The 26,464-nt window shown below is 39.6% G+C and overlaps 1 protein-coding gene across 7 annotated transcripts in view; it reads left to right on the top strand.

The window, feature by feature from the left end:
• The window catches only part of add3a (adducin 3 (gamma) a), a 133,265-nt gene that overhangs the window by 63,705 nt on the left and 43,096 nt on the right, over positions 1-26,464 (top strand). For 3 of the 7 annotated variants that reach the window (XM_079807138.1, XM_079807135.1, XM_079807137.1), the window contains exon 1: positions 24,222-24,500. The exons of the other annotated variants lie outside the window; for them this stretch is intronic. The gene's annotated coding sequence lies outside the window, so the exon portion shown is untranslated. Of the gene's footprint in view, positions 1-24,221; positions 24,501-26,464 lie in introns of those variants that run through there. 7 annotated transcript variants of the gene reach the window in all.

Here is a 26,464-nt window from a genome sequence, read left to right as displayed (position 1 = left end):
AGTATTCAATATATAATAGGCTCACAAAAGTGATATAAATAAGCCTACATGTAGTGTATTTGATCATGTATAGTCAGAATCTAGATCTTTAGATCACATGGTCTCTTGGTTTGTGTTCTCAAAACACATTTTGGTCCAGGCATTTTCACCTTTTTAGCTCAGTAAAATGGACAGCCAGGTACTTGATTATCGTCCAGTGGCTCTCACATCTTTAGTCATGAAGGTCTTTGAGAGACTCATTAAAAACAACATTTGCTCCTCCATTCCTGACACTTTGGACTAGAGCCCGACCGATATTATCGGCCGATATTAGGCTTTTTCCAAACTATCGGTATCGGCATTTATGATGGCCGATAAATGAATATTTAAAAAAAAAAAAAAAAAACGGACGAAACACCTCTCAAACACATTGAGTGTTGGCGTTTCATAGTTTGTCCACCAGAGGGCACTCTACAACATGCCGGCTGGCAACACCACCAGCTGATCCAGATCCAGCAGAGTCATGCTGAGCTTCAGCGCTCTGAGCGCTGCATTCACAACACAGATCATCCGCGAAATGCATGTAAGTTGGCAACGAGACATACATTGCTTGAATTGAATAACAGTTAAAAGAACATCCCCATCAGTTCTCTTAACTCAAATAACATGACACAATTTGTAACTGCCAAGTCCAGTTTTGCTGTTACATGTAAGCCAAGAGAGCTGGTAATTATGCTAGGTTACAGTTGACTGACTTATTTTACCTCGGACAATGTGACTGAATAAGATGTATTTCTTTAATAGTCTGACAGTTTGACATCATGAGACGTATCATCTCTCCCCTGCCCGTTATTTTGAAAAAGTATACATATTTCTAAATTATAACTTATCATAGATGCTAACCACAAAGCTAGCTAATGCCATGGCTATCAGTGGGAGACCGCTAACATTAATGCGCCTTGAAAAACACAACAAACTTATTCTGCCTAAATAAAGTAATGATTACTGTATTTATAACTAGTATATTTGTAGTTCCAGTCTCTGCATTGTAAATCGTAAGTTAGGCTCGTGAAGAGTGAACGAAAGTGCGTGACTTCGTTCAGACGCCGCATTACCGAGTCAAATAATGGATTACACGAGTCATCATCAGTAACGTTAGTAGATTTTAGAAGGCAGGCAGCAAATGATGATTGAAAATGGTTTGTGGTAGCTTGATGGATAGAATTAAAAGTGCATGTAAAGGGATAAGCAAGTTGACATTGTAATTATAAGGTGGCTCATATTTATACTGTATATAGTTTATGTTTTGCTGTTGTTGTTATTTATCAGAACTTCTAGAACTTAACTGAATATTTTTTTTTTCCAGTCTTGCTAAAAGTTATATTTATAAAGCTTACCACATCTATTAATAATGGTAACTTTGATTTTTTGTTTTTGTTAGCCTATTGTGTTTTCGTCCAAACGACTTTAAGTTTCATATCTTAAGTTTGTATTTTTATACATTTTATTTATCAGAACTTTAATATATTTTATGTTCCTCTGTTCTGTTGTGACAATAAAACAAACAAGTTTATTTTTAAACTGCATTATCATATTATTTTAGAGAGGCTGAGGGATCATGAATAACTACAAATAACTAATGTATAAGGGAAATCTGTTTGTGTTTTTTTACGCGTTTCTGTTATTTTATTTTTTATATATATCGGCTGATATATCGGAATATCGGATTTTTAAGTGACCAAATATTTGTATCGGTATCGGCCTTAAAAATCCTTTATCGGTCGGGCTCTACTTTGGACCCTCTTCAGTTTGCCTATCGTCCCAATAGATCGACTGAAGATGCCATTTCTCACGTCCTTCACTCCTGCCTCACTCACATCGACAGCAAAAGTGGGAACTATGTCAGGCTGCTATTTATTGACTATAGCTCAGCCTTTAACACCATAGTTCCCATTAAGCTAACACACAAACTCCTGGATCTAGGCCTGAATTCTTCTCTCTGCCTCTGGATTGAAGATTTCCTCACTGGCAGACCCCAGGCGGTGAGAGTAGGCCAGTTCACCTCCACCTCCATCACCCTGAGTGTTGGAGCTCCACAGGGCTGTGTGCTGAGTCCCCTGCTCTACTCTCTCTACACCCATGACTGTTTGTCCACACACAGCTCCACCTCGATCATCAAGTTTGCTGATGATACTGTTGTCCTGGGTCTCATCTCCAACAACAATGAGACGGCATACTTGGACGAAGTGGAGCAACTGACATCATGGTGCCAGGACAACTGTCTCTCTCTGAATGTTAACAAGACCAAAGAACTGATTGTGGACTTCAGGAAGAGACAGCATCGGTCATACTCCCCTCTCATGATCAGCGGGACACCGGTAGAGAGAGTGAGCAGCTTCAAATACCTGGGTGTGAACATCTCCGAGGATCTGACCTGGACTACACACATCCAGACACAGGTGAAAAAAGCCAGGCAAAGACTGTACCACCTGCGCCAGCTGAGGAAATTCAGGGTTTCACCAGCCATCCTGAAAACTTTCTATCGAGGGGCGATAGAAAGTGTCCTGACTCAGTGCATCACAGCGTGGTACGGGAACAGCACCAGTCACGATTGCAAAGCCCTGCAAAGAGTGGTGCGCTTATCCGAGCGCATCTCAGGCTCAGCTCTCCCGTCTCTGCAGGACATCTACACCAAACGCTGCAGAGGTAGAGCTACCAAAATCATCAGAGACATAAATCACCCTGCAAACTCTCACTTCACCCTGCTGCCATCTGGTAAGCGCTTCCGTAGCCTGATGGCAAAGACTGAAAGACTCAGGAGGAGTTTCTTCCCCCAGGCCATCAGACTCCTGAACTCAGTCACGTGACTTCACTTCACCCCGCACACGCATAAACATCCAGTTTAAACATTAACATTCACATACTGCCATTGCACTGCACTTTACGTTCCTATTGTTACTGTGTAACAACCTGTAATAAACCTGTTTGCACATCATACTCCTGTTTGCACATTATACTCCGATTTGCAATTATACCTATTGCATGCACATCATACTTCTCTATATATAAATATATATATATATTTTATGTTAACCACTTATTTTTAAGTCTACAGTTTATCTCACTTATCATATCCACTTACTTTATATTTTATATTTTATTTTTATCTTATTTCCTATTTTTATCTTACTTGATTTATTTATAACTCTACTTATGTTAATACTTTTTATTCTAATTTTATTCTATTTCTATTTTAATTTCCCTTGTGTTCTTGTAACTGTTATTTGCACTGTCCATGGAGCGGACCTGTTAACATTTCACTGCCAGTTGTATATTGTGTATATAACTGTGTATGTGACAAATAAAACTCTTGAATCTTGAATCTTGATCTGGGTCTCAAAGTCTAGTCTTGGGGTTTGTTCTTATTCTGGAAATGTGTCTAGTCTTGATCCAGGTTTTTGGGTTACAGTAGGTCTTGCTATCTGTGTCTTGAGGTTTCTAATCTTGGTTTGGGTCTGTTGGTCTAGCTGTGATCTGGTTTCAGTTTTGATGTAGGTTTGGTCTGTCGGAGAAGTGGCTTAGAGGTTAGCGCATGATCTGATGTTCTTCTTTATCTGTTTATATTAAAAGTTTTGTGGATTTTAGTCCATGTCTGTTAGCATTGCGACTCTTCTGCCTGTTGACAATTCACTTTTAGTAGATACGCCACTATTTAAATGTTTGGAGTCAGTAAGGTTTTTATTCTTTTTTTTTTTCTCACAAAGTTATACTTTTATTCAGCAAGGGCATTAAGTTGATCAAAAGTAACAGTAAAGACATTTTTATGTTATAAAAGAGTTCTATTTCAAATACATGCTGTTCTTTTTTTCACAATATTACTGTTTTTACTGTATTTTTGATCAAATAAATGGAGCCTTTGTGAGTATGAGACTTCTTTCAAAAACATTTAAAAAAAAACTGTACCAATGCCAAACCCAAATTGTTTATATGGATTTTAAACTTTACAAATTGGCAAATTGGAACAAAATAAGATAAAGATAAAAAGTTTGTAAGATTTTGATGACTCATCCTGCACTCACTTATTTAGTCCAATCACATGCTCTCTAGAAGCAGAATGACCCTCCCCCTATTATCATCTGTACCCTTTTCTTTAAAAAAAAAGATGTAATGGTAGGATTCATGCATGCTGCATTGACCAGAGTGTAAATGCTGTTATGTAACATTCCCTTCATTCAGCCTCTGCCATCCTTTAGTCATTTGATCACTTGGCTTTAAAATTAAACAACAGGAAACCTCCCTTTCCCTCTCTGCTTGCAGGTGTGTATGTAACAAATGATTGTGTGTGGCTGTGTGTCTGTGCGACCACGTATATGTCTTGGCGGCCCGTAGCCCCCAGAGTGTGTAGACTAATGGTGTTTGTGAGAGATTGAGTAATGTGGAGTCAGGCTTCATGATAAACTGAACCAAATGTATTCGGGTTGGGTCTGGGCTCACGGGCCGGGACTCGCGGCATTCTTCTGCAGTGATGTAGATGTGACATGCTTGCAACAATCAAAGAAAAGCAGACTTTTATGCTCAGAAAGAGTTTGTTTATGAACACGCTGAAGTTATTTTTGTGTCATTGGGCCGGATTCCGCTTGATTTAGGATGGCAGAGCCTGATTTGGCAGGAAGAGGGATTGACCCATGAGGATACGTGTATGTACGTCTGGTTTCACTTGAAGCTCATTTGGAGGACTATGGCAATGTAGAAGTTAATCAGCGTTTCCTTGTAGCAATAGTTCTCTTAGGTAGGCCTAGATATTTACGTAATGCAACCTTCCTGTGTTTTTGTTTTTGCTCTTTAGTAGAATAATCCTGGCCGATTAATTATTTTCATAGTATGACCGATAGCCAGTAAATATGGTGATATTTAAATTGAATAGTCTGTTGTCTAAACAAATTAACAATAAAACACACAAACACGTAATATATCAGTCATTTTAAATGCTACAGGTGAATATATTATATATTTGTTTTGAAATTAGCAAAATTTTATATTTAACATTGTTATAACATTATTAGTATTCAACCTTAATCTAAATAAAAAGTCAGGAAATGATCATTACCAGTACTCATAAACTCAAAATCTCTAATATCGGTTGATAACTGATATTTTGGTTATATCCATAGATGCAACCTTACATCCCAGTATCCATTTGCTGTCCATATTGTTCTGTGTTTCCAATATTGTGTTTAATTCAAGATGTTTGTAACACACCTGGAAAAAGACTGCCGCTTTGGGTGTGCGTGGGGATCTGATCCGACTCCCTTTTGGCCAGTCCCACTCTCACGCCATTCACATTCCTCCATTCAACCCTTCAAAGTCTCATTTCCTTCCAGATTTGCTATCTGACACAGAATGCCAGGTTTGATTCGGTGCTGACAGTGATATCGTGACAGATCCAGGGAACGAATCTTTTCAGAAAGCGCCACATCTGGTCTGCTTCACTGATCTCCATGGGAGATTGTGGATTTGATCTGAGGAACAAATAGATCTTCCTCCAAATAGATATTTTGAAGAACATTTCCACTGTATTTGTCCTTACAATGCAGGTCATTGACTCTCTTTGAATCATTTTTCAAGATATCTTTTGTGTTCCGCAGATGGAACGAAAACATATGGTTTGGAATGATATGAGTGTAAGTAAATGGTGACGACATCATAAATCAAGCTTTTCTTCTAAGATTCGATTGTGATTAATAAAACACATAAGTCTCTTATTGCAAATCGTAGTGATAACTCTGAAATCAGGAAACTTTATGTGGACCATTTGTGGGTTCAAAATTCATGTGATGTTTTTCATGACAGAGCAACGGACAGGCCCAGGCCCTGCGGCTGCGTTGAGAGAAAAAAATGGGACAGGAATCGTCAGGCCGTGAGGCCACACATACGGCATGTGAACCATCACCACAGGGGGACAGAGAGACAGAATTGTGAGAGTTCAGAGGGAAAGTCAGAACTAAGAGAGGCGAGAAAGAGGGTGGGAGTGCGGAGGGATGAAGTCATGACAAAAAGTTTTTAAGCTGAGCTTTGGGCCTCTGTAGCCGGCTGGAGTCTTCAGGGAGGGAAATGGAATATCCATTGTTATCCAGAAACCACAAGGCCAGAAAAAGTAAAGCAATATTCCCTATCCTGTCTCCCGTCAACCTACCTCTCCTCTATCTTTCTTTGTCTCTCAGGAACATCATAAACTTTCAAAGCTTGGCAACTTTAATTGGATTAAAAACTAGAGATCAACAGTATATTGGATATATTAGAGATATTTTATATCGATGTATTGGTATCGGTTGATTATTGGAAATTCAAATGTTCATGCTCATTTCTTCAATTTTTACAACGCTCACTCTGTTTGGCCATTAATCAGTTACGGGCTGTAACATGAAAATAATGATTGACTAGGAGTAATATCGGCCAGAATTTTTATATCTGTACATTATCACACACACATGGAATTATGTGCTTCCTTGTGTGATGGAAAACAAATTGCTGACTTGCTCAGATCCTGTTAACAGATGCATTACTTTGAGCCACTCTCCTAATCTCCATCTTTTTGTATCCGGGCTTTTATCCCATTCAAATCGTAATCCTGCTTTTAGTTGTAGTCACAGCGTTAGTGTTTCTTCAAGAAGCCTGAAAGGATTCCTGAAACAAGCATCTGAGCACCCCATGTGAGCGTTTGTTACTCAATATTTTATTTCGTTATATTGTCAAGTATTGGATATCAGGGTCAGGACCCCTTTCACAGTTGAGGAAGCGCCCCGTACTCAAGATGTACCAGCTGTAGAGAGACAGAGAGATGCGGAGGTTATGAATTGCGCCGGCTGTTGTTTTTTCGAGCATTGTCATTTCCTCTGCAGCTGGAACAGGCGAGAGGGGAGAATAACACAAGAGTTTTGGAAAACTAAACATTTACCCAGCGTGAGTTTGGGTGTTCCTCTGTGGAGCATCACAGAAAACAAGATCAGGAGAGATGGACAGAATCTGTTGTCATCAATGCACCATTTCTAAATGTCCAAACTCGAAATTACTATTGCGGTGTTCAAAATTGCCCACTATATCCTCATTCACTATTTCCTACATTACTCCACTAATATAGTCCACTTGAAGGAGTGAATTCGGATTAAACATTTATCTTCAACTCTGTCATGGAAACTAGCATCTATAAACTTCAATTAAACTATATAATAATCAAGTAAAAAGAATTTATATCTGTATGATATTACGCCGTGCCCATATTGGACAAGCAGTTTGTTGGATGGATGGATGGGTAACGGAGTTACTCACTCCGGGGTTTTTCTCAGAGCACTTCAGTTAGACTGATTACTGCTTTAAACTCTTAAGGTAGGGAAAAAGGCTAAACAAACTGTTGGATGCCTTGAACTAGATGTTTCTCAGCCACAAAATGAAAACTGGCTCTCTGGCTACATTTGAAACACATCGTTCTGCATCCAGGTATGTACATTTAAGCTGTTTTGTTTTATTCTGTATTGGATTAACATTTGTTTTGTGCAATAAAATGTTGTAGTTATTTAGCCGTTTTATTTGTTAGTTCTCCTATCGAAGGTAGCGTTCATATATTTCCTTAAGAAACTCACTTCATGTGCACTTACGGTCTTGTGGACTTACAATGGCCGCCACTTGTCTAAGTCCACAAGACCGTAGGGTGTCCTATTTGTAATTTTAGGTTTCAGAAGGCTGCTCACACGCGGCCAATATATGTGTGTGTATATATATATATATATATATATATATACACACACACATATTGGCCGCAAAGGGGGTGCGTGTGAGCAGCCTTCTGAAACCTAAAATTACAAATAGGACACCCTACGGTCTTGTGGACTTAGACAAGTGGCGGCCATTGTTTTACAGCCTTCTTTTGCCAAACCCACAAGCTCCACAGCAGACTACTTTCAGACAGTCAAAGCGGCATTACGCCACGAAAGTGTGACCTCAAGGGCCCTATAGGTCTGGTGGACATGAAGTGGCCTAATTTATAGGGATTTCTAAATACAGACTAATCAATTATGAAAAGTGAAAATTTTGCAAATCCCTTCTACTTTTTAGATTACTAGTTGACTAAAACTGAGTAGTCACGCAAACTCTAGAAGTAGCCATTCAGATTTCACTTTGCGCAGTAATGCGCCCCCAGGCTCATGAAGAGCTCTTGTATGCTGAACTCATGAAAGAAAGGGAACACCACTTTAAAACTCAATATTGAGTCTGCTGGACCACCCAGTGTCTGCGAGACCCCCTGTGAAGGAGATCATGCAAACTGTCTTGAGGCCAGACCTTATTACAGGGGCCATCTGATGGACATTGTGTGAGTAAACAGCCCTGTTTATGAAATAAACACAACAGTTGTGTGGCTTGGTTGGACTCTAAGCCTCAGACAACCGAGTAGTCCTAATCACACTGCAAGACTTCCAGGCTAAAAGTCTGGAAATGATTAATATCTTTGTGGCCTTTAAAACTTGAAGTTTCAAACACTCTTGTCTGTCTTTATTGTTCAGCAAAAATCTAGTCCATTGATTGAGCTGCCAGACCAATCAAACTGATTGCAAAGAAGTCTTCTTCAGTTTGCTACAGGACTCTCTGAATGAATATACTCTTAATAGACATTGACTCTAGAGATTCAGTGTATAATACAATATGTCAGGATCTGTATTATGGACTTGCTTGCATTTTGGCAGGTGGAGAGCAGAGTTATGGAAGCCATTAACATTCCGTGGCTACATGTGGACACTTGTTTATTTTTCCATATGTGGGTGGGGCAGGGAGAATATTGCACTGTCCGTCATTGGAGACAGAGAGAGGCTCTCTAAAGGGGGCCTGAACCCCGCCGCCCTCTCCACTCCCGTCGAACAAAGAGCAAGGACAAATGGGTGCTTGGGAGTCAGTGAGGTGGAAGAAAAGAGGCATTAGTACTGGATGGAGGGATGGCAGCAGCGAGGAATAAGAGATGGAGGGAGCAGGGGCAATGAAAACAGAGGATAACAAGACTATGCAGAGACATCCCGGCCAAATATTCATTCTGTACCAAGAGGAACAAGGAGAAAAAAGAGAGGAATTTTACAAGCAAACATAAAACAATATATTCTTATCATTAACCATACATTTTTCTCTTTAAATTAAATGGTGTCTACTCTAAGATCTGTGCTGTAGATATTGATGTCAGTCGGTTGTTCTTGGGGAAAATTACAGAGTGCAGGCTGTCCTTAGAAGATCTTTCCACTGACCGTCACCAACCCTAATGGACATACAGTAGTGTTTAATATCTCCTTGTGTTGTAAATCCATTTCAGGGACAAAAAGAGAAAAAAAAAACATGGAAATATGAGAGTCATCCACCAGTTCTGAGCTCACACAATCCATACACTACTCAGGACTGAAAGAGAGATGATGCTTTAAACAGAGAAAGGGAGAGAGAGAAAAAAAACTGAGATCATAGAGGGCGTTTGAAAGTGATTTTCTCCCCACTGGTCACTGCTAAGAAGAAGTGAGACAGTCTGTAAGTTATTTTATTGGTTTACCAGTGACCAGTAAATTCAGACACATGCTGCCTAACCTTTAAAAAAGCTCAAACTCCTCACGTGTCACATTCTGTCTCTTGATCTTAGGGTTTCTTTATGGAAAAAACATTTATCCGGCTGGGTAGGCCTGTACCCTACAGTTAAATGTTGTTTGTGAGAAGGGGAAAAAAAGATAGGAAATGAAATAATATTCAAGAATGAGGTCTTGATACCTGTGCATGGGAGTACTTTGGGGACAAAATTGTCCTCAAATGTTATCTAAATCAAACCCTTGAACCCTTGAAATGTCCTGAAGGTAAAAATGATTTATAAATATAGTAAAGATGCTGTTACATTATTCCTCTCTCACTTTGTGACAGTTTTTGTGCACATTGATGCTCACATTTTGTGACACGTCTTCTTGTGCCTCAGACCCAGCCTGAAATGGCCTGTTGAAGAGAGCTGGGTAATTTGACTCAGCGTAGATTCAACACTCAGAAAACAAACAAAAAAACCTTCCCCCAGCACAGGATTATATTTCAGTCTCTTAGCCTTTGAGGCATGTGCGATCCACACCCAGCACCTTTTATGAGTAGATGCTTAGATGATATCTTCATGCTTCAGTTGGCATGATTTGTGATGACTTTGCAGAAAGGAAACATTTTACAAACCTGTCTGGATCACCTCAGCACTATCACAGCTGTGATGTTAAAAATATTTCATCCCATTTCTTCGGTCATATCCTTTAAAACTTGCTACAGATGACTTGCCTGTCTTGTGTCACGTGTGTGTGTTTACAGTTAGCAGCAATGCAGTGATTCCTTGAGCGGTCAGTACCATCCTCCCTGAGTGGTCTGCACTCATTCATTACTCCTTTACTCTGCGGGGTGTGGAAGGAAACAGCTGGAAGGAGTGACCTTTAGACTTATATCAACACACAAAGAGGGATACTATCCATATGACTTAGTGAACGCAACTACTCCAGTGAAAAGGCTCTCGGACCGCCTCAACGACCCTGACTTTGACAGCTGTGTGCATCGGTGGTCCATTGTCAAAGCTTTTCCTGAGGAACAAAATTTTCCATACTTGTGGGCAGGGTCTTTGGTAAAACTTACAGGGTCCGGGATGAAGTTTTTAGAAGTAGGCCAGCTTGTCTGCATGCCCTATGAGTGGGCTTTACCATAGAGGACCATGTAAGGCGTCCTGTATCAAAATAAACTGGAACAATGTTCCAGGGTGTCCATCCCCTAATGACAAGCATTGTTTGTAGGAAATTGGATAAATCCAGTTGATTTATATTGGTTGTTTTTTTACTTCAATTTTGTTGAACATGATTGCAATTGTTTACCTCAGTGTTCTAGAATTCTTGACTGGAATTCTTTACTGGAAAACTTCTTGTGAGTTTAGAATTTACTGTTGGTTCTGAGTCACGTGTTACTCATGCTATCTCTTTGTATGTCGTCCCAGTGGATAGTGCGGACTGGCTAGATGCCTGCGACCCTGCAGGATCCCTTTGTCTTTCAGGAAGTTTGGCTCCTCATGTTCTGTCTCTTGATCTGCCTCATCCCAACTGCAGACACCCATCACCACTGAGACATTAATGGCCAATCGCACAAGCAGTAGAAAGTGTTCTTGTCACTACTCTATTTAGTTGTGCTGTTCTTCTGAAATTTTGCAGTAAGTCCAGTGACGGGTCCTGTTGTCCCTTGAATGGACAAAGGCGACTCCCACAAACTCTTCTATCTTTTTTGGGAAGGCTGATCTTAAACAGTGGTACTAGTTGAATGGTGTTTCGGCAGGAGGTGGTGCTGCATAAATGGATTTGGCAGGAAAAGTGATAGCTCCCGCTGCTGGGTGAGCGGACGTCTATGGGTCTCTGTCTTGGCCTTTACTGCTGGTTCAGCTTGGAGCTGACCTTCTGCTCACTTCGCAGGGGCTCCGGAATTTTCCAAACCCCTGCCGATGGGTGTTTAGCATTGATACACAGTAGGGCATCCACAGTTCTCCCAGAAAATATGGAGAAATAACCACCTCGGTGGGGACTTGATTTACTTCCTCCAGCTGAACTGTCTTCTATTACAAACATGCCAGATTGGAAAAGAGCCTTGCAGCTTTCAGTGCTAGTTAAAAGATCATTCATACATTATAATCAAAGCCAATATTCAACTACAGTTTCCTTTCATCTTAAAGAGATCAAGTCAGACCTTGAATATTGAGAACCACTCTTCAGTTTAGTTGACAGTCTTCTCAGTTAGCTTAAATTAATTTGCTTTTCGATTGTGAGTACCCAAGAGAAACTAGTTTAAATGAATAAACCAGAAACTAAGCTGTGCAGGAAACAGCTGTTGCATCTACACTGATTGTCTGCATCCAAACTTGACTGAAGTTCAAAACAAGCACAGAAAGGACTGAGATCAAAGTGTTTAGCAAGCCTTTTAGAAGACTCTTGCCTTTAGATGAGACCCCTGAATAAAACTTTTCCCCCCTTTTAGTTGGGGTGAATTCCTGAGCAGGACAAGACGACTGCGTAGGAGAAAATTCTGTGTGATTCCTTCATTCAGTCAGCGTGCTTTGAAAACACAAAGAGACCCAGAGGAAAGAAAGCTCATAACTCCCCTCAGCAACCCTTCATCCTACAAATTACTCTTTCATCCAGTGGTTGAAAGGGTCATAGTTCAAGTTCACGGCCTAGCACGTATTTGTTCGCGCCTTTGGGACGCCTATGAAAATCTTCACCTCTAGCTTGTTACTCGTAGCAGGTGGCTGATAATAACGTCTTAATCTGGTAAAGTGCTTGATGTGAGGTCTCATACGAAGAATGAAGACGAAGATCATCCCATGTAATTGCACGTTTGCTCCATTTACTTCTTAAAGCTTTTGTACACATGGTTTATGTTATCGTGTGTTTGAGATGTTTTCTATATACGAGTCCCTTGAAGATGGTAAAAAGAACCATATGTGAAATTTGACGGAAGGAAAGGAGGGGTCTTACCCAGGTTGATTGCTCTCTTAGGGCACGAGGTGGGGCTTCAACATACATCTCCACTGTTTGTGTTCATCTCCCTGGAAACCTCTGATAGTTCGGCTGAGTGGACAGCAGATGTTTTTAAGTGTGTGTGTGTGTGTGTGTGTGTGTGTGTGTGTGTGTGTGTGTAAAGGACTGGTCATACAAAACTTGTGAGAAAGTCTTTTGGCTCATGGGGTAATACATCATTGTCTTACACACACACACCCACACTGTTTCTTTTTCCTGACTGCGCAATACCCTTCCAGGAAACGTCGTCCCTTCCTTCATCCATGCAAGCTTTGATTGTTTCAATTCAATTTTGCTCAGTGACACAAATCTACTGTCACAAGTCCTTGTCAAGGCCAGAAGTTCAGCTTCATCTAATGAACTTCAGAACGTAGTATTCATCTCTCTCGTTATCGACCCCACAATGGACATGACTCTGAAATTCTTTTTTTTTTTGTTAGATTGCAACAATGGCATCTGCAGATGTGAATAAGTCTCTTGTTTCTAATATTCTTTTTTTATTTTTTTTATTTACTCATTCCCGTTTCTGGAATGTTGAAATGGCTCCACAGGGACAGTGAGATGGTTATTATGCTGTGCTAAAGGTCGCCTGTTGACATTCTCTTCGTTTCTAGGTTCACCAAGTAATGTTTTGTGCTTGACCTAAACAGATCAGGTTGTGCTGATATCAGATCAAGTAAAATGTTAGCTGAGACTTGGGAAATTAAAAGAAGTTTACTGATTCTGTTTCCATTTCCGATTTCATTTCATTAATGGCTTGGTTAATGATAAAGAATGAATGTAAAATTCTAGGAAAGCAATTATTTCCTTTTAGAATCCTGTTATCAAACTGAAAAAAAGTATTTAATAAATCATTGTTGGGAAAACGGGTTACCAGAATATAACCACATCTAATTACCCAACTACTGTATAAAGCCAAGATTTCCTCCTATGAACAGGTTTGACAGCACCATAGGGGCTTTTACACCAGAGGAACCTTTTCATAGTTCCTAGAACTATTGATGGAGTACCCACTTTTTGCCGTGCTTGCACCGCAGGAACTGGCATAATTTTAGTTTGCAACGCCTTTTGGTGGAACTGAATTAGCTCCTACTTCAGAGTAGGGTCTAACCCAGCACAATAGGAACCAGTGACGTAAGTGTATGCTGAACGCATGCGAAACATCGATACCTGCCATTTTTAAAATGCTGTGGAAACGCACCGATTATAGCCTCTATATTTACTCCACAAACTAACTCTACACACATGGAAAACGGTGATAGATGGACCTCTCAACCTTTTACGCTAAAAAGAAAATCCAACGCAACTTTGATTTATATATTTCTGCTCAGCTAGCGACATTGGGCATCAACCACACGGCAAACACTAATACTTTTTCATATACTGTCTGCTTTCTTTGTGTAACAGTTCTATCTAATAACATATTAGACGGGACAGTTAAGTAGATTGTAATGAAGATGGAGAAATCAGGCTCAGGCGTTCTCAGCGCTGTCAAAATAAAAGTCACAACAACAAGCACGTCTTACGTCACTTCAGAGTTCCTACTGGCAGTGCGAATGCAACCAGGAAAATGTCCCTGAACATTTAGTTCAGGGAACCCCATTGGTGGCTAGTTCCTAGAACTACCCAGTGTGAAAGGGCCCATGTGATATCCACCATCAGGATCTACAGGATCTGCGTCTCTAAAATGACTCTGCCCTGAGGGGCTTGAACTTGTGTGGTCATGGAATAGAAAGTCACAGCAGTGCCATGTGATACATAGCAGTACACAAACATCCTCTATATCGGTTTATTTATCAGCGTCATCACAAAATGAGGTCTATTACACATGGGTGAATGGTTCTTGGATGGCTCTTTTGGGAAAGGATGTTTTCAATGGAATCAGTTATAGTGATTATTGGTGTTTGTTTGGTTAGTGCATTCAGTGGTCCTCAAACCGTGATCCGTGGACAACAGATGGTCTGTGAAGGATTCCAGTTGAGTTGGTTGGCAAATAAATCAAATAATTTAAATTGACTAATTAATCAACTCTTAACAATTATTTAACTGATTGTTTGGACGTTTAATTTTATTTTTTTTGCTGTCTAACTTCTATTACATGGCTCAAAGTAACAGCCCAGCAAAATGATATGGCTAAGTCTATGTAAATTATATGCTTACTTTTATATATGCCAACGGAATCACTTGGTGGAGCGCCTGAATGAGGTGTCTAATTTCATTGCAACTTTGAAAGGTTGCCATCTCTATTATTCTGAATTACCGTCTGACGTCTTTTTTGCAGCTTTTGTGATCAAAAGAGTTGCATGTCTCTTTTGTCATCAGCTATTACATAATCCGTAAGCATGAATGAGCAAGCGAGTTAACAGGTTATTGGTATGAAATTAATGTTGGCACTGCTTTATTAAGAAAAGGCTTTGATCTGCATTGAGAAAAAAGGATAGAAAGGATAGCTAATTAAATACGGATCTGTAGCAAGATGAGAGTGTACAGGTTTAGGTTAGGTTTAAAGTTTTAGATAACTTTACTTAAAGTGTGTTTTTTAATGAGGCAGTTTATAGTTTTGCTATTTTTCAGGTCTGGGTGGACTGGGGAGGGCCTTTACAATGTGAACTTTTAAAGTATGACAAGATTGTACATCAGACTCTTATTTCAAAAGAGCAAGGAAAATCCTGTTTTCCATTATATCCCCTTTATTTTTCATGTGCCCTGTGATGCTCTGACTCGGATTGAATTAAAACAATCGGAAATCAGCTCGAAACTCAAACAGTTCAAGGTAAAATCATTTCCCCTGAGGAACTCTCTCTAGATAAAACACACAATCATGGAGAGGTCACGACTGAGTGAAAACTACAGTATTCGTCAAGCTGCATCCGCTGTTTTTGGAAAAGTTGGTGCACTTAGCAGGAAATGTCACTTTTTACTCGCTAACCAGGTCAGATCTCGAACAAAATATGAAGGTAATGTCACTTTTATCCAGCCTACATTTTAATATCTAGGCCTATGTTTAGTTACGTTGACATGGTTGCGCATTCAGAAGACTTGTTTACTATTTGCACATTCCCATGGTAACTATTAACGGTTATCTGTTTAGAATCCAAAATATGACAACACCGAGTCTGTTTATCTACTGCATGCATGTTTTCAGGTCTGCTGCTCTGTATGTAACGCTTACTACACTTGGGGAATTTGTTGAAGGCTATCAGGTGATACTGCCCTCCAGGAGCTGCATCGCTACAGGCGGATCTTGGCACACGCTCGTGCATTAGCCATGAACTTTACTGTCTGGCTGACTGACAAATTTGATACTGATATGCAAGAATACCAATACAGCAGTATTAAGGACGTAAATATATTTTCAGACACATTTGAAGTTCACACACAGAAGTGAAACTATTAAAGGGTAACCTCATTGATTTAGCATTAGGCTTTGTATCAGTAGAAACCAGGTAGTATATTCAAATTATGGTACTTTCCCCCATCATATCCCCCTGAGACGAGAAAATTATGCATTTTTTTTCTGGAAAAAATCCTCCGATGACGCAAATATCGTCATTTTGCGTCATCTGAGAATTTTTTGGCCAGAGGCTAAAGACTACAGCCACTAGATAGAGCTGTTCCGCATGTTATCAACCCGCCCATAGGGGAGAGATCTCACGCACAATGTAAGACACAGACGGCCGCACGGACATTCATAACGGAGATGCAGAGCAAAGTGAGTGTTTCAACTTTTCAATGAATTCCTGTGATAGTTAAGCTTGCATATGCGATCTGAAAACGTGCCAGACTGGCGCTTAACGTTACCTCAGCTCTTCGTGATGAATGAAATCTGACACTGCTGCGTCTGTGTCGTGACTTTCGTTCGGCTCATTCACACTTAATTGAAAAGACATGTTCATTTTTTAATTGTAGTGTTTATTCTCTAACTGAACGAAATGATTGTATTACTATGAAGAACGAAACGACGGTGTACGGAGTGGCCTCGTTGGGCAGCGAAGCAAGCGCATTCTGGGAGTTGTTGTCTTTCATCCACATGAGACAAAAATACATTTTCTGTCTTTTCTCAGTCTAGAAGGCACCAAATTCAAAAATAATTTCACATTTCTACTACATAAATGACCCAATTTAAATACAAAGCTTAATGCTAAATCACTGAAGTAACCCTTTAACTCTTTCTTCGCCATTGACCGGAATTTCCGTCATTTATGAGAGAACGCTTCCCCGCCATTGACCGGAATTTACGTAATTTACGAGACAACTCTTCCCTGCCATTGACGAAAATTTCTATAATTTATGAGACAACGCTTCCCCGCCATTTATAAAAAAAATTGTCATTTATGAGAAAATGCTTCCCTGCCATTGATGGAAATTTCTGTCATTTACGAGACAACGTTTCCCTGCCATTGATGGAAATTTCCTTAATTTATGAGACAACACTTCCCTGCCATTAATGGAAATTTTAGGCTTTTTTCAAAAACGCTGCCGGGGGAAAGAGTTAAAGACTTTGAGGTAAAAAAAAAAGTTTTCACCCACTTGTCTTGAATTGAAAGTAGTAGCCAACTGGGGTTTGGCTTGGAGCTTGAGAGTGGTAGTTGCGTAGGCTGTCAGTGGAGGGACAGAAAGCTCTAAGATTTCATCAAAAAGATCTTCATTTGTGTTCTGAAGATTAACAAAAGTCTTGCGGGTTTGGAATGAGATGAGGGTGAGTAATTAATGACAGAATTTTTCGGGTTGAACCAACCCTTTAAAGACACACTGGATTAAACTTTGAATATGTCTATGTCTAGATCAAGTTGTTAACATTTACCCATCTAGTTGTACTACTCCAAAACTAGTTACCCAATGAATTCCTTTCTATCCTTCAATAGTACCACATCCGACAGTCTCTCTTAGACAGACTGTATGTGTGTGTGTTTGTGTGTTCATGATCTTCTGTAATGCTTGAGATCACCAGTTTAATGAATTTGTCTTGGTTCCAAGTTTACCTGCAGGTTCAGTAAAAGTGTCATTTTAAATGTGTGTGTTTGTGTGGAAGAGTTGTTTGACATACACTGTCTGCATTGTTCAAAAGTCCGGGTGGGTTAAATATTAGCCTCTGGCCACAATGATTCTGCCCTTCCCTGAGAGACCACACAAAAAGAGCCGCACTTTGACGGAACATGAGAAATGATGGCCTGATTTGATATCACAACAACATGTCTGTGTGTGTGTCGTAAAGCCACAATTGTGGGCTATATTTTACAGTTGATATCAGTGCAAACAATAGGTTTCACACTGAACGCAAACAATTCCTTAACACTTAGCTGCAATAAGGACCGATGTTCTGCAGAAGATCCATTTAAGTCCATTTGACATGAGAGTTCAGGGTTAGAGGGCAGGGGCTATCAAATGTTGGTTCGAACCAAGTGTAAGAACCATGTGCAAAGCCCAGATGTCTGTTATTGGAGGGTAAGGTGAGGTCTAATCCTTGCATTCTGACATTTTTACATCACGTAATGCAGTCGGGAGACAGAACCTGGGGGGGACAGAATGAGAGAACCATATCGCACACATCAGCCATTAGAGAGAGTAAACAGTGAATGGCGTCTGTTTGCGTAAGGACCAATGGAAATGCGCGCACACACTTGCACCTGTTCTGTTGGTATTGCTCAAGTCAAATAGTAGGCAGAGAGAATTGTGGGAAAGGGAGCGATAACAGGACATAGTCTCCATAAAAGTGAGACTTTCTTTGCAGGCCAAACCACGAGACAACGATTTTCCACTCGGTTTTGCCGGCTCGCAGGAATTCCTCTCTGTCCTCTGGCTGTCAATCTGATTGACTGTCCTCCCACTGGACTTTTGTGAACTGTCTCATGGAAACCATTTATTTTTAGTCTGTCTGACTCTGTCTGTCTCTCTTTTTATCTGTCATTGCTGAAAGAAAGTTATTAGTTCACTTTGCCTTTTATCAGTGATCATATTCAAATTAGAGCCCGACCGATATATCGGCGGGCCGATATTATCGGCCGATATTAGGCTTTTTCCAAACTATCGGTATCGGCATTTATGATGGCCGATAAATGAATATTTTTTTAAAAATAAAAAAACCGGACGAAACACCTCTCAAACACATTGAGTGTTGGCGTTTCATAGTTTGTCCACCAGAGGGCGCTCTACAACGTGCCGGCTGGCAACACCACCAGCTGATCCAGCAGAGTCATGCTGAGCTTCAGCGCTCTGAGCGCTGCATTCACAACACAGATCATCCGCGAAATGCATGTAAGTTGGCAACGAGACATACATTGCTTGAATTGAATAACAGTTAAAAGAACATCCCCATCAGTTCTCTTAACTCAAATAACATGACACAATTTGTAACTGCCAAGTCCAGTTTTGCTGTTACATGTAAGCCAAGAGAGCTGGTAATTACGCTAGGTTACAGTTGACTGACTTATTTTACCTCGGACAATGTGACTGAATAAAATGTATTTCTTTAATAGTCTGACAGTTTGACATCATGAGACGTATCATCTCTCCCCTGCCCGTTATTTTGAAAAAGTATACATATTTCTAAATTATAACTTATCATAGACGCTAACCACAAAGCTAGCTAATGCCATGGCTATCAGTGGGAGACCGCTAACATTAATGCGCCTTGAAAAACACAACAAACTTATTCTGCCTAAATAAAGTAACGATTACTGTATTTATAACTAGTATATTTGTAGTTCCAGTCTCTGCATTGTAAATCGTAAGTTAGGCTCGTGAAGAGTGAACGAAAGTGCGTGACTTCGTTCAGACGCCGCATTAACGAGTCAAATAATGGATTACACGAGTCATCATCAGTAACGTTAGTAGATTTTAGAAGGCAGGCAGCAAATGATGATTGAAAATGGTTTGTGGTAGCTTGATGGATAGAATTAAAAGTGCATGTAAAGGGATAAGCAAGTTGACATTGTAATTATAAGGTGGCTCATATTTATACTGTATATAGTTTGTTTTGCTGTTGTTGTTATTTATCAGAACTTCTAGAACTTAACTGAATATTTTTTTTTCCAGTCTTGCTAAAAGTTATATTTATAAAGCTTACCACATCTATTAATACTGGTAACTTTGATTTTTTGTTTTTGTTAGCCTATTGTGTTTTCGTCCAAACGACTTTAAGTTTCATATCTTAAGTTTGTATTTTTATACATTTTATTTATCAGAACTTTAATATATTTTATGTTCCTCTGTTCTGTTGTAACAATAAAACAAACAAGTTTATTTTTAAACTGCATTATCATATTATTTTAGAGAGGCTGAGGGATCATGAATAACTACAAATAACTGATGTATAAGGGAAATCTGTTTGTGTTTTTTTACGCGTTTCTGTTATTTTATTTTATTTTTTTATTTTTTATATATATCGGCTGATATATCGGAATATCGGATTTTTAAGTGACCAAATATTTGTATCGGTATCGGCCTTAAAAATCCTTTATCGGTCGGGCTCTAATTCAAATGCTGTCATTAGATTGCACTCGATTTTTTTACATTTTCAGTAACACTCTACAATAAGGTCTCATTTGTTAACATTAGCTAACAAGACCAATATATTTTTTAAAGAATTTCCTAATTTTCGTTCATCATGACGGGCTTAATTAATGTAAATCTAATTGTTCATTGTTTGTTCATGTTAGGTCACAGTGCATTAACATCTTTATGCATGTTAAAATGACCATTGGCTAAGATTAATAAATGCTGTAGAAGTATTGTTCATTATTAGTTCATGTTTACTTATATAGCTAACTAATGTTAACAATTTAGGGATGCACGATATATCGGCCACCATATCGTTATCGGCCGATATATGTTCATTTTTAATGTTATTGTTATCGGTCCGATAAGAAAATTTGATATCTTAAAGCTGATAAATAATGGATTATATCCTTCCGCTGAGACACTTCAGATGCGCACTGTTCGCCATGATGGCTTTAAAGTGCTTGAAATATGATTAGAATCACTTCAAAAAGGAAATGTAATTTTAAAACTTGCACTGGTTCAAACTAGTCTACTGTACTGTATATGTTTGATTTATGTTGAAGTGCTTGGGATATGGCCTTTTTAATGGTGAGACTTTTGTTTTTGTAATCAGGCTCTCAAAAATCGTATAAAAATTTGGATTTAGATTTATCGGCCAATATATCGGATATCGGCTTTCAAATATAAAGAATTATCGATTATCGGTATCAGCCAAAATGTTCATTTCGGTGCATCCCTATAACAAATGAAACATTATTGTAAAGTGTTACATTTTCTTAAGTGACACAATGTTAAGGTGTTGCTAGGGTATTCTGGGTAATTACTATGGTGTTCTGGATTGTTCCTACTGTATGCTTACTGGCCCAAGTCTAAAGAGCACACCCACAATTCTCTCTGAAATTCTGGTTTGGATTCATGTCTTTTATACTGTACTGTTGGCTGTCTGTGTACACAACATGATCATTACTTCCCTGATGCCGTCTGAGATAAGATGCGTGTCTCTGTGTGTGAGTGAGTTATGTTTATCTGTGTTGACGTTGACAGGAAAACGAGATTTATGATTGAGATATCTGTGTCTGAGGTGTCTGTCTTCTCTTGAGCTGAGTTTTGATATTTTACATATGCAGTACTCTTTGTTTGACAGGACAGAGGGAAAAATAACATGCTAACTGGGCCATGCTAACCTTGACCTCATGTTTTAGTCGCGAATTTGTGTCACATGCTGACACACACAAGCACACACTGACTGGATGAGTATTTAAGTTATCAAAGTCAATATCAGCATGTGTTATAAAGTGTCTCCAGCCTCGACGGCAGGTCGTGGGAAAATAGCTCAATAATTTTGTTTAATTACTTGTGTTGCATGCTGCAGAGGCCAATCTGCTTGTTAAGTCAGATGCCAAAAGCAAACAACAAATGGTACTAATACACACTCACTGTGTGTTGAAATCACGATCCCAACCTTTATCTCCATACCGAAATCCCAGATGGCCAGACAGTGATTCACCATGAGATAATATATATATATATATACACGATCAGGCATAACATAGCAAGTGAACATTTTGTCCTCAAAGTTGATGTGTTAAAAGCAGGAAAAATTAGCAAGCGTAAGGATTTGGCAAGACGACTGGGTCAGAGCATGTCCAAAACTGTGGTGTTTCCGGTCTGCAGTGGTCAGTATCTATCAAAAGTGGTCCAAGGAAGGAACAGTGCTGAAACCGGTGACGGGGTCATGGGCGGCCAAGGCTCATTGATGCACGTGGGGAGAAGGCTGGCCCGTGTGGTCCAATCAAACAGACAAGCTACTGTTTGCTCAAATTGCTCAAGAAGTTAATGCTGGTTCTGATAGAAAGGTGTCAGAATGCACAGTGCATCGCAGTTTGTTGCGTATGGGGCTGCATAGCCGCAGACCAATCAGGGTGCCCATGCTGTCCACCGCCGAAAGCACCAAGAGTGGGCACGTGAGCATCAGAATTGGACCACGGAGCAATGGAAGAAGTCGGCCTGGTCTGATGAATCACGTTTTCTTTTATATCACGTGGCTGGCCGGATGCGTGTGTGTTGCTTACCTGGGGAACACATGACATCAGGATGCACTATGGGAAGAAGGCAAGCCGGCGGAGGCAGTGTGATGCTTTGGGTAAAGTTCTGCTGGGAAACCTTGGGTCCTGCCATCCATGTGAATGTTACTTTGACACGTACCACCTACCTAAGCATTGTTGCAGACCATGTAGGGTGAATTCAGGGTGATTGGGACACTTTTTCCAAGTCATCTCAATGGCAAAAAGTGTCCCAATCACCATGAATTCACCCTACACCCTTTCATGGAAACGGTATTCCCTGGTAACTGTGGCCTCTTTCAGCAGGATAATGTGCCCTGCCACAAAGCAAAAATGGTTCAGGAATGGTTTAAGGAGCACAACAACGAGTTTGAGGTGTTGACTTGGCCTCCAAATTCCCCAGATCTCAATTCAATCGAGCATCTGTGGGATGTGCTGAACAAACAAGTCCGATCCATGGAGGCCCCACCTCGCAATTTACAGGACTTAAAGGATCTGGTGCTAACATCTTGGTGCCAGATACCACAGCACACCTTCAGGGATCTAGTGGAGTCCATGCCTCGACGGGTCCGGGCTGTTTTGGCAGCAAAAGTGGGACCAACATAATATTAGGATTTATGTTATGCCTGCGGTGTGTGTGTGTGTGTATACAGCTCTGGAAAAAATTGAGACCACTTAACAATGAGAAATGGGGAAGTGAAAATGTTCTGTATGCAGGTTTTTTCATTATTTGGACTTAAATGTCGCTGGGGCATCTACTATTTTACTCGCACTACTGTCCGCCATCCCGTTAAAAATCTATTTTTCTTAGGCTAGTTATCTTATGTTCACATTTTTATCATTTATGTGTTGAGCGCCTTGAAGTAATGACGCTGTGAGCAGCAAAATCTTTTTAGAGCGCATTATTTTATTAATTAAAATATCGATATTTGGCGCCAGCGTGTCAATTATCATATCGCATAGAGAAGATGATATATTGCCCTAACAATATTTTATCCCACCCCTAGGTATTCTCATTTGAAACAAATGGAGGATTTGACGCAGAAACGGTATTCCTTGCGTCATGACTTAATGTGTTTGTTTTGTTTTGTTGCAATAGGTTTTAAATTTATAATTTATATTCAAAGCACTACCAGCTGACTAGTAGTACTGCATCATTACATAACTTCATTTTGTTTGTAAAAACATTTAAAGTAATGCACTTAAAACAGAAGTCAAGACACGGCACCAAAATATGTGTGTAAAAAAACTTTTTCTGAAACTAAAAGACAGAAGAGATGGGATTAGTGTTTAAAATTGTTTACAAATTTAGCAAAATTTTATCAATTATTTATTACTCCTGTTAAAACCATGTAAAGACATGAACTACTGTTTTTGCATAGTATACCTGAGAATACCAGAAGTTCATCCACCTAGAAAAGTAGTCCCACTGCTAAAATAATGATTTTGACAACTTAACATATCAAATAAAACACTTTTGTGTGAAATAATTATTACAAGTGCTTTACACATTAATATCAGCTGTGTTGAAACCATTCAGAATGTCTTGCCTCATGGACTTGTATTACAGTAAATGCATTTTCTGTTTGGTTTTATGAACTAATGGGATGATGAGTCAATATTATTGTCTGGTAGTCCCCACTGAATGTCACAGATGTTGTCATTAGAGATGAACTTGTATTGAACTCAAAACATTGATTGGTTCAATAATGCAATCGAACACAGTACCAAACTTTGCTCTTCATTGCTCATATTTTGTGTTGCCGATAAAACAGTCAGAATGTGTACAAGGTTGCTGTGATTCACAGCTGTGTTCATCTGCTAATGAAGAATATAATGCTTTAACAGTGTCCTGTGCACATCTATGTGTAGATTGCTTGTGTGTGAGCTATGAGGATAATTCAGTTACGGTGTGGATTTGTGTCATACTGTCATTTTATATCTCTCACACACACATACGCAGTATCGTAAACACTGACCTTTAATTCTTCTAGTTGAGACGAGAGTGGGCGGGGTACAGTGGGTATCCTACGTTCTGATTGGCCGGTTGGATTTGTGCGCTCAGTGAAGGGGCCGGATTAGTAGGTCACATGACCACTTCAGTTTCTCTCACTAGTAAGCAGAGCCTCGCAAAAACACTCCCCTCGTTAAAGCACACACACTACGGCTGAAAACCCCCTATTTACGAGGGAAGAGGAGCGTCGCTGCTGTGTGAGAGTTGCGTTTTGCGTTTTTCCGAGTGGAATTGCGGACTCTTTGTGGAGTTTTTGGACTGTTTTTGTCGTGTTTAATCCCCTGAGGTAATCTGGGATTCTCGAGGCGGGAATGAGAGAGATGCGCTCGAGCGCTCACTGGACTTTCACTCTGTGAGGTGAGTTTAACGGCATTAAAGTTCTCCGTTTTCATTTCTGGGTTATTCTTTATCCCTACATTGTCGTTAAAAGTAAACTTTAACGATAAGTAAGATACAATTATCACTGGCTGTAATCACAGCAGCGTTTAAAAACATTCAAAGAGGGATTTATTGGTCAGCCGTCACTATTTTTGTAAACTCAAACACAGTTTATTTGCCGCATCTTCTCGTGAAATTTTATAACTTAAAAAAAAAAAAAAGATTACCGTGTCCTTATTTTCTGCGCGAGCGAGCACGCACACACCCCCTCGCGCGCTGATAGTCCGCTATTTAAACGCGAGACCCTTTGCAACGCCTGAAATCTGAGTCTGAAAATATGTCGCGCGCTATTTATAGAGCCCCCAAAGATAAAAAGAGAAATAGTACGGCATACTGACGATAATGAGGGGGTGTGGGAGGAAACACGCACATGGTAGTGTCCTCAAAGGTACTTTAGTGCGCTTAAGACTCACCTAAGATGTATAAATGCCATTATCATCGGTTTACACGTTAAAAGTTCTCATACAGTCCTCAGGTCAGTCGGAGCCGCTGTGAATGGTAAATCGAGATTGTAATGGTTCACTTGAGGGTGACTGCTGTCTGAAATGGGACTCATGTCATACTGAATCTAAGCTGTGTGAGAGAAAGCAGTTGCACAATGAGGCATTGACTGTAGTGCACACTGTGAATCTTGTGACTCGTCCTGCTGGTGTCCCTGTAGTGTATTTTATTGTCTTCTGTGGCTATTGTATTACTAGTGCCCTTTCTGTTATTACAGCCCTGCTCTCTATGCATGTGTGTGAGAAATCCTGCACAGCACTTCATTATTGCCTGCATTCAGATGCCGAACAGCTGTTATAGTGAGGATTGAGGATCCTCCCCATTTTCTTTCTCCATCTTTCCAACACACTTTTGTTTTTCATCACACACCCGCCCTGACAGTTTGGAACAATCAACAACATGTCCCAAATCAACACACTGCTTTACATAAAGCAGTCGATAAGCTGAGATTGACAGGCAGGGTTATATAATTTGATGTACAGGACATCTGCCGCCTGTCCCAGTCGATTCAGATCCAGATTCATATTTAGCAGATTATAATTCCATTATGCAGTTTATTTTCAACAGGCGGTGGAAAGTTTTGCAAAAATGACACCGTCAAGCCTCAAAAGCATCATAAAAGTGTTTCATACAACTACATTACCGTTCAAAAGTTTGGGGTCAGTAAGATGTTGATGTTTTGAAGTCTCATGTTTAGCCAGGCTGCATTTATTTGATCAAAAATACAGTAAAACAGTTTTATTGTGAAATATTGCAATTAGAAATAACTTGTAACATATGTAATCTGTTCCTGATCAAAGCTGAATTTTCAGCATCATTACTCCAGTCTTCAGTGTCACATGATCCTTCAGAAATCATTCTAATATGATGATTTGCTGCTCAAGAAACATTTATTATGATGTAGCGATATAAATATTTCGGCTGAACCGATAATTCTTTATATTTGAAAGCCAATAACCGATATATTGGCCGATAAATCTAAATCCAAATTTGTATATCATTTTTCAGAGCCTGATTACAAAAAAAAGTCTCACCTTTAAAAGCCATGACCCAAGCACACAATTATAATGTTCTCATTATAATTTTATGTAGCCTATATGACAGAATTGTGCAGCACATTAACAGTGATTCCAATCATATTTCAAGCAATTCAAAACCATCATGACGAACAATCCGCATCCGAAGTGTCTCAGCTGAAGGAAATAATCCATTATTTATCAGCGCTTAAAGGCACAATATGTAAGATTTTTAGATTAAAATATCCAAAAACCACTAGAACAATGTAATATATTTTGTTGACTTGTGTACATTATCCCAATTGTTTCCAAGAATGTTTAAATCCAGAGAAATGAGCGATTTTTAACAGGACATGGACCGTGTCC

This window comes from Gobio gobio (genome assembly GCF_949357685.1).
Source record: "Gobio gobio genome assembly, chromosome: 24".
NCBI lineage: Eukaryota > Metazoa > Chordata > Actinopteri > Cypriniformes > Gobionidae > Gobio > Gobio gobio.
This window is presented reverse-complemented; position numbering and strand designations above follow the sequence as displayed.